Source organism: Sarcophilus harrisii, chromosome 2, assembly GCF_902635505.1.
Source record: "Sarcophilus harrisii chromosome 2, mSarHar1.11, whole genome shotgun sequence".
NCBI lineage: Eukaryota > Metazoa > Chordata > Mammalia > Dasyuromorphia > Dasyuridae > Sarcophilus > Sarcophilus harrisii.
In genome coordinates this window covers 606,785,748-606,795,635 of record NC_045427.1, presented here as the reverse complement: position 1 = coordinate 606,795,635, position 9,888 = coordinate 606,785,748, and the positions used below count along the sequence as shown (strand labels likewise).

The 9,888-nt window shown below is 41.9% G+C and overlaps 1 long non-coding RNA gene across 1 annotated transcript; it reads right to left on the bottom strand.

Annotated features, from left to right (window-relative positions):
• Positions 1 to 918: 918 nt before the first annotated feature.
• LOC111718550 lies at positions 919 to 9,413 on the bottom strand. Its single transcript, XR_002769076.2, has 3 exons — positions 9,060 to 9,413; positions 6,669 to 6,763; positions 919 to 2,098 (listed from the first exon to the last, which is right to left on the bottom strand). It is a non-coding gene; the product is annotated as an uncharacterized LOC111718550 (long non-coding RNA).
• Positions 9,414 to 9,888: the final 475 nt, after the last annotated feature.

Here is a 9,888-nt window from a genome sequence, read left to right as displayed (position 1 = left end):
TGCCCATTATATAGATGGGGAAAACAATATGATTGATTACAAGTCAGAAGTATAATAGATGCAGGCAACAATATGATTGGCTGGAAATTTGGAATTCAGAGCTAGCAACAACCCCTCCTTCCATCTTGTCTCCATAGAAAGCTCATTAGTGTGTCTACCTTTGTGTAAGAAAACTTCTTATATCAAATCTAAATTGCATAGATGGGAAAACAATATGATTGATTACAAAGTTAGATGTGGGGGACAATATGATTAGATAGAAATTTGGAATTCAGGGCTAGCAACAAATTATCCATCCATCTTGTCTCTACGGAAAGCTCACTAATAGAAAACTTCTCCATAGAAAAATATGGTATCCATGGGTGGTATCCACATCCACGGCGAGTTAATGTCACATTGATAACAAACCAAACTTTCTTCAAGGACAGTCAGAATTGCAGAGATAACAGAACAAGTCCCTGTATCCACCTGCATCTTTCAAGGATCACAGATTTCCTTGTCACAAGAATAGAAAAGTGATTAGCAGGAAAGGGAACTTCTAAACTTAATTCAGAATAATGTGACTTAGATAGTTACACAAAATGGTGATGGTAACAAAAAGAAATCAATTACAGAATAGAATCAATTTGACTCTCTTGATTTTCACTTCCATATCATATTATCATAAATCATATGTGATAATAGACTATAATCTTTTTCATGATCAATGACTAACCTGTTAACTAATCTCTTTGAATATTGCTAGACTGGTCCTACACTGGCCAACAGAAATACTATTTAGGCCAGGCCATTTTTGCTTCATAGGATCTGAAAGAGTTTGTCTTTGAGAATCACTGAGGCCTCAGGGGATATCAGTGAAGATCTCATCTTAGTAGTTCACTTTATCTCTGTGTTTTAGGGTTTGCAAGGTACTTTTCCCATAACAATTCTGTGAGACAGAGGTTGTGGGTAGTATGAGTAGCACTACCTCAGGGGACAAGAGCCAACCTGGAAGCCAAGACATGGAGGAAACAACATGAAGCCACCGGATACTCCAAACCGGGAGTAAATTTGCAGGAAAGTTCCCTAAGTAGGAATCAGACTTCTGAGAGGGGAAGGAGAGCATAGCCAAAAGCCTAGCAACTTTATATCTTTGCTTCCAGCAAAACCTGGCCATTCAGTTTGGGTTCCATGATATGAGCATCCTGACAGAGATAAATGGATGTAAAAGATTTATTCATGGATAACAATGAAGTACCTCAGAGTCTCAATATAAATTTCTAATGGTCAAACCAATGCTAGATAGTTTGATATTCCCTTAACATTTTAGGACCCTAGTTATCTACATTTAAATTCCCAAAAATTTGTTTGTCCTTTAATCAAAAGAGATCCTACAAAATATCATAGGTAGTTTCTTCCCATAATTCTCAGCTCACATAGCTCTTGATGGTGAAAATCACCATTTGCATGCAGGAATGAGTGGAATGTCTTAGCATGGAACTCCAAGGTAACCATACAGTGCTAGACTGAAAAGGGACTGACAACTAGCCAAGATGGTCCCCATGTGTACAGCATTTTACAAGTCTTAACACATTTTTCGATTAATAGCCTAGAACATTGTCAGAACTGCCCTGAGTTCTGCAAGAGATACAAAGCTATATAGGCTATAGCTAGAAAGAGCTTACAATCTAATTAAGAAGACAATGCTCAATGCATGAAATAACATAAATAAAAGAAGTAGATAATGAAAAGCACTATTTTTAAATCTTAAAATCTATGTATTTATCAATGGCAGGAGTCAATATTGTTGTTTACATTTCTTCCAAAACAGCCCTTTTTACAACTTTTGTATTTCTGTTAAAGGCATCATCTTTATTCCATTTCCCCAGATTCATGATCTCTCTATTATTATCATCTCCTTATTCTCTGTCACGCCAATATTCAATCAGTAGCCAAATCTTGCTATTTGATTTCCACAATACTTGTCATGTGACAATCCAGATCTCTTGCCCACTTTATTGAAGTGATCTCCCAGCTGATGGTCCTTCCTCTGGTCTCGCCCCATTCCAGGCCATTTTTCACATAGCTGCCAGATGGAGTTTTCCAATGACTGTCACCTCTAGGATAAAATATAAATTCTTTTAAAGCCCTACACAGTCTGACGCCAACCTTTCTTCCCAGCCTTGGTGGACATTATTCTGGGAGCCAGCCAAACTGTTATCTCTATTCCTTGCACCCCAAATTCATCTCCTTTGCAATGGATGTTCCTAAGCCTCCCAAAACACTTCTCCTTTAAGATGCAATTCATGCACTACTTCTCAGAAGCTTTAAGTGATCTCCTCAACAGCTAATACCCTCCCTTCCAAACTATCTCTTCTATCATTTTGTAATCATCTTCTACTCTTTGTAACCCCAGGATTTCTTGGCAGAAACACTGGGATGTTCATTTTACATATGAGGAAACTGAGGAAATAGGGTTAAGTGACTTACCCAGAGTCACACAGCTAGGAAGTGTCTGAGACTAAATTGAACTTAGGAAGCTGAGTCTTTTTAACTTCAGGCCCGCCACAGAAATCTATGTACCACCTAGGTACCCTATATTTTACTACTTTTTATTTATGTTTATATTTATTCTGTATATTACTTATATGTGTTCAAGTCATCTCTCCCATTGGAATGTAAGTGCTTTAAAAGTAGTTATTATTTACTGTATCTGTATCCCCAGCGATTAGTATAGGATAAGTCCTGTACTAGACAGCAAGTGCTTAATAAATGCTTGTTGACTGCTTTGTTAATATCTTCATTGTGGAAAGTAATTAGCAAATAAGAACCTTTATAATCAAAGTGACCAAATATATGGCATAGGTACTAAGTATTAAAAGGATTAGAGAATAGAATGATCAGTTATGCTAAAATAGGTAAGAAAAGCATCATGGAAGTCATCACTTCCCAATAATCAAGTGAGCTGGACAAATCAAACATGCTTATCCCCATCAATGACGATGAAACTAAGGCACGCAAAAATTGACTGACCTGTCCTCAAGCCACAAAAGAAGGAAAATAGATCCTATAATCTTAGCCCAGAGCTTATTCTCTACTATGACACTAAATAAAATCCAAGAAGCTCAGGGTTGGGAGGGACTTCAAAGCTGAACTAGTCTAACCTATACCATTATGGGAATTCTTTCCTTAACATAGTACTCAGTCAGGCTCTGTTTGCAGAGGCCAGGAATGGGGAGTCACCTACTGCTCCCTGGGACAACCCATTCCAACTATGAACAGTTTTAAGAATTATGATTTTTTTTGTTACTATCACTTTTCATCACCGTTATTCAATAGACACCTTTTTTTCCCTTTTACACTGAATGAAATGACACAGTAGATAGAGCCTGGATCTGGAGTCAGAGAGATGTCAATTCAAATCTGGCCTCAGTTTCCCCTTTGTGAAATGGAGATAATAATAGCACAGAACTGTTGTGAGGATCAATTGAGATATTATTTGGTTAAATGCCTCACAAACTTTAAAATACCATATAAATGATAATTTATAAATGTTACCTACCTTTTCTGCCCTTAGATTCTAATTTTGCTTTCTGGCACCAAGCAGAAAAAGTCCTTTCTACAATCCTTTTTTTTTAAACTAGATGCGTAATTTTCCCAATGTTTGGAGCTTTCAATAAAGAATTCTCTCTCTTCCTCCCTCCTTCCTTCCTTTTTCCTCCCCTTCTCCCTTTCCCTCCTTCCCTCTCCATCTCCCTCCCTCTCTCTGCATGTGTGTGTGTGTGTGTGTGTGTGTGTGTGTGTGTGTGTGTGTTGTGTATGTGTTTCTCTGCTTCTGTTTCTTTGTCTCTACCTTTCTGTGTGTCTTCCTGTCTCTGGCTCTGTTTCTCTCTTGGTCTCTCTTGTGTGTCTCTCTCTGTCTCTGTCTGTCTGTCTGTCTCTGTGTGTGTGTATGTGTGTTTCTCTCTCTCTGTTTCTTTGTCTCTGAATCTCTGTGTGTCTCTGGCTCTGGCTCTGTTCTTTCTCAGTCTCTCTACCTTTATGTGTCTATCTCTCTATCTCTGTCCGTGTATGTGTCTCCCTATCTCTCTTTCTTTCTCTTTCTGTGTCTCTCTATCTCTGTCTCCTCTCTCCAGCTCTCTCTGTGTTTCACTTTTGCTCTCTCTTGCTCTCTCTCTCTCTCTCTTTCTTTCCCCTCACTCTCCCTCTCCCTCTCCCCTCCTCCCCACCCTGTTGATCCGATCCTTTGCCACCACCTAAAGTCTTAAATTATCTAGGGCAGTAGCAATCAGAGGCAGAGACTGAGTTGATGAGAGCAACCATTTCTTAGATTTGGGTCCTCAGACAAGCATATGCAAGCAGCCAAGGAGGAGAGGAGGATATACTCTTCCCTAGATACAGGAACTGAGCAATAGATAGGCTACCAACTCTGGAATAAGACCTGAAATGAATTATCAGAAATTCTCTATGCAATTGCATATTAACTTTTCCATTTTCAAATCTCCTATAGAATGGCTTGTAACTAGGCTACAAAGAGAAAATCTGCTTGGGTCACAGAGACCGGATGTGCCAAGATTGGGATTTGGACCTAGTCCTTTCTGATTATTGGGTCATCCCTCTATTCACTATTAGTCTGCCTCTCAAGGGCCACATGGGGCCCCCAAAGCAGGAAAACATCGAGGCTGCTGGTAGCAACTCCTTTTGTAGTTCAAAGAATAGAAAATGAGTGGTATTTCCCATCCCCATCAGATGGGAAATGGCTGAACAAGCTGTGATATATGAAAGTAATAGAATGTTATTGTTCTATAAAAATGATGAACAAACTGGTTTTAGAAAGTCCTGGAAAGATTTACATGAACTGATGCTGAGCGAAACAAGCAGAACCAGGAAAACATTGTACAAAATAACAGCAAGAATATGGGATGATCATTTATGTCAGACTTGGTTCTTCTTGGCGGTTCAATGATCCAAGGCAATTCTAATAAACTTTGGATAGAAAACGCCATCTGCCTCCAGAGAGAGAACTATAGAGACTGAATGTAAATCAACATAAGCTATGTCCACATTTTTTTCCTTCTGGGTTTTTTTTTTTTCTGTCATGGTTTTTCTCTTTTATCTGATTTTTTTCTCTCAACATGATTCAAAAAGAAATATGTATTTAAAAAAATCAATATACATGTATAACCAAAAAAAAGAAAATAATTTTTAAAAATCATCAACAATTAAAAGAAAAACATTGAGGCTGCTGGGAAGCAAGGGAAAGAGTAGCAGGAGAAGATTATTCTGGGATATTGCATAATAAGGAAGCAGACTATCTGCTAACTTTCTGTCTGAACTAATTCTTTTTTTTTTTTTTTTTTTTGTACTTTTGAGGCAATTGGCATTAAGTGACTTGCCCAAAGTCACACAGCTAAGTAACTGTCTGAGGTCAAATTTGAACTCAGGTTTTCCTGACTACAGGGCCTGTGCTTTATTCACCCAACCTAGCTGTCACTCTTTGAATTAGTTCTGCTTGATAAATAGAGGTAAATTCTGCGCAAGCAGTTTCTTTGCTGAAGGATTGTAAATATTTTCTGTGCCCTCTATAATGCAGCACCCTGGGTCAGAGCCCCAGTAGCTCCTGTCCTAGTTCCATCACTCTTAGTAAAGTGCCTTGCACTTAGTTGTATCCAATACAACTTATGTCATACATATATAATTACTTTTTTCCCCCAGATTTCATGAAAGCAGTGACTTTCACTTTCTTCAATAAGCAACCATATGATGCAGACCAGCTTAGGGAAAGACAAATAGACTGAGTCAGACCAAGGATTCAACTCGAGATTGTCAGTTGACAATATGCAGGCAAATTTAAAAGTCAGAATGGAAAACTAGAAGTGACCTTAGGGATCATCTAATCCTAAGACCAAAACACAGTGTGTCCCAACCTAATTAAAATGTAATAAGGAAATATTTAACGAAATAAAAATACAATAGAACATTTTGTTGCTGTTGAGTCATTTTTCAGTCATGTCTGCCTCTTCATAATTCCATTGGGGTTTTCTTGACAAAGATACTTCAGTGGTTTGTCATTTCCTTCTCCAGTTCATTTGAAGATGAGGAAACTGAGGCAAATAGGGTGAAGTGACTTGCATAAAGTCACACAGTAAGTTCCAATCTCAGATTTTTCTGACTCCAGGCCTGGTGTTCTATGCACTGAGTCACTAGCAGCCCACAATAAAACATAAGTAATGTTAATATGTGATTTTCTAAATCAATAGGTCCCTCTCTCTCTTTCTCTCTCTCTCTCTCTCTCTCTCTCTCTCTCTCTCTCTCTCTCTCTCTCTCACACACACACACACACACACACACACTCCAGATCCTTGTGTACAATTTAGAGACCCAATTTCTATTTCCACAGATCCAAGCTGAGCTTCTATAGATGAGGATAGCAGACAAGGGGAGATGATTCAGTCAAAATTATAAAGCTAGTAAACAGCAGAGCCAGAATTTGAACACAGGTCTTTGGACTTCAAACTCTGCCATACTAAGCTGCGCCCCCCCCCCCAATAGAAAATCAATCTAGATGGAAAAATCAAACATACTTTGTTCCACAATCCACACTATATTTCAGGGAACTGAATGAGTCATTTAATTCCTAACCTTCATTTTCCTCATATGAAAAATGGTTACGCAATTATGTTTACTACCTTCCTTAGAGGATCACTGTGAGGAATGTGTCACATAAATAGGAGTTCCTGTTTTTATATCTCCCATAGCTCCCAGCAGTATTCCACCTGTGGACCTAGCAGAAATAGAAAACATCATAACACACAATCAGAATATTATAGTAGACCCCCGCTCATGACTGGGAATACAGTGGGTCTCAGTAAATGAATAGAGACAAAAGAAATTTCATACAAGGCAGGTGATGGATCAGGATTTATGGAGGAGGAAGAAAAGGAGGAAGAAACAGAAGAGGAGAAAGAAGAAGACCTAGTAGGAATTTTCCACTCACCCTCTCCCATTGCTAGTACCTTTTCTCTGATATTACCTTTCATTTATCGCATGTATGTGTGCACATACACGCATCTACATAAGTGTGTATACATGTGTGTGTCTAGCATGCACATTATAGGTGCGGTATTGTCATTCAAGTGTCAGCTCCTTGAGGGCAAGGTTGTTTGTACCTTTCTTTAATTCTCCAGGGCTTAGCATAATGCCTGGCCCATCAAAAGCACTAAATAAATGCTTGTTTACCACTGCGATTAGTGCTCAGCACAGAAAAAGTGCAGTTCAATCCTAGGCATGCAAATTAAGACTTTGGGAAGTTTAAGTTTACAACAGAAAGTTGTGCTCTTTTCTTCCAGGAAGTGAGGAGCTAGGTCTTTAAACCCCATCCCTGATCATTCTCCCAGGCTCCCATCTGGCCTTGGCAAGGACAATTGTCCTCTGCTAGCCCCCCGGTTAACCCAGGAAGCCACTTTGGGGCCACGTGACTCCAAATGATGGCTTCTGACCACTGTTCCTGTGGCTCAGGGATGGACCTGAGTCCTCTGGCTGCAAGTGACCCATCCCACCCAGACCTCCGTGATGAATCATGGCTTCCTTGGTGCCCACAAATAGATCCCACCGAACACAAACTAAGCAGAGGAGACGTCCCTCTTGTACCAAGAGTTCTCTGCTAGGATCAGAAACGACACAGAGCATGGACACAAATATTATGCATGGGCCCTGCATGTGTGGATAAAGCATACAACATGGATCGCATTTACAAACACCTGACACACGAACATGATGTAGAACACATGCGTCTGTCAGCACATGTACACACTACACACCCCCACATTCATTTACAAACCTTCTCCTCTACTTATCCCAATTACATTCTGCAAACACCGCACACAAATCACTTCACATTCTTATACATATTGTGCTTCTATACATAAATACTCTGCACATCCTACACACTCATCCCACACAACCACACACTTATTGTACACACACAGCATGTATAGCCAAGCACCCCATGTTTTACAGACAGCTCCCCCACATCACACAGATGCATATGTGCACCCCATACTGCAAACACTGCACACAAATCACTCCTCATTCTTATATATATTGTGCTTCTATACATAAATACTCTGCACATCCTACACACTCGTCCCACACAACCACACACTTATTGTACACACACAGCATGTATAGCCAAGCACCCCATGTTTTACAGACAGCTCCCCCACATCACACAGACGCATGTGTGCACCCCATACAGCATGCTCCTAAACCAAGTATGTATATGAGTACAATGAAACACACAACGCACAACTCGGATGAGGATGCTTTCCAACCGGTGGCCCTGAGGGCAGATAAATCGACTGGGAAAGGGGATGCTTTTGGGGAAGGAGAGAAGCAGGAGCTGTGACATGCAGCCCGGGGCACCCCCGGGCTTCTTCCCTGCCAGCCGAGATGGCAGCAGCCCAGGACGGAGAGCATGGGCAGGCTGAGAATCTCCCGCCTGCCCCGGGATAGCAGGGGAAAGTCAAGGTCAGGGGGCCCAGAGCGCGGCCATTCGGATGGCACTGTGTACAAGCCGGGGCGTTTCGATGCCTCACTCAGAGGGAGGGCAGGAAGTCGGCCTGCGACTGACAGCTCCCCCCCCCCCCGCAATGTTTGTTTATTCATGAGTCATCCGTCTCCACAGACTGTCTTCTTGGGGGGAACGAGAGGGGGGGTGAGGAGAGCAGAGTGAGGGAGGGGAGAGAGGGAGAGAGGGAGAGAGCCCAGACTCCACAATAAACAATGAACAAAACAAGCCGGGGAGAGCACTGCAAACAAGCAGCTCTGATATTAGCCATCATGTCAGCTCGGGTTAAAGGCGCCTCCCAGCCTCCCAAGTAGCTGCTGCTGCCACCGCTGCCGCCGCGGCTGCTCTGGGCACGCCTCGCCTCCCCCTGCCCGCCCCCGCCCCCCAACATTCTGCCCGAGTCCTGCCAGCCTCCGGCCTGGAGAGCTGTAATTGGATCTTCTCTCCCCCCCCCCCCCCCCCCCCCTCCTCCCTCCCCACCCCCAAGGAAAGGCAGCTAAATGCAGGGTACCTTTTCAAAACAGTGGGATCAAAACCTATTATTTGGCTAATGGGTTTCCCGAGCGTGGCTCCCAGCGCTTCCCGCAGACAACGGGCCCTCCTCGCTCTCCGGGTTAGAGCCTGCGATGCCGGGCCGGGTTCGAAGTCTATTGTCCTTTGGCTCAAAAGAGGCCCGAAAGATCTTCCCAAAGCTCCAACAACTGGCTCAGCCAAGAACTTCCCGACCTCTATTTCCTGGCTTTCCAGCTAATCAGAGGCGTCTGTTTTCGTCTTTATAGGCTTTCTCTCTTCAGTCAATCAGTCAACGTCCTATGAGCATCTCTTAAGCACCCACCGTGCGGGAGGTTTCCGGGAGGAGAGAGTGAGAGGGCAGCGGTCCTCGAGGAGTTTACAATCTAATTAGGTGCAATATGTTACCAGTTCATTCGGGATATAATAACAGTGTTGATGGCCATAATAGCTAACAAAGCCATGCTGTATTAAGCACTTAAAATTATTGTCTCATTTGATCTTCACAATAACCCTGAGAAGGAGGGACTTTTATTATCCCCATTTTAGAGATGAGAAAAGCGGAATGATATAGGCTAAGAGATTTGCCCAGGGTCACACAGGTAATAAGAGTCTGAGGTGGGATTTAAGCTATAAATATACAAAATGAACACTTATTTTGCGGGCGAGAGGGATTGCTAACAACTGTGAACATCCAGAAAGGCTTCTAAAGGAAATGATTGAGCTGAGCCATGAAAGGAGCTAGAAACTGGGAGACAGGGATGGCATTCTGGTCACTGGGAAACAACCTGTACAAAGGCATGGAGATGAGAGATGATATATCATTTGTG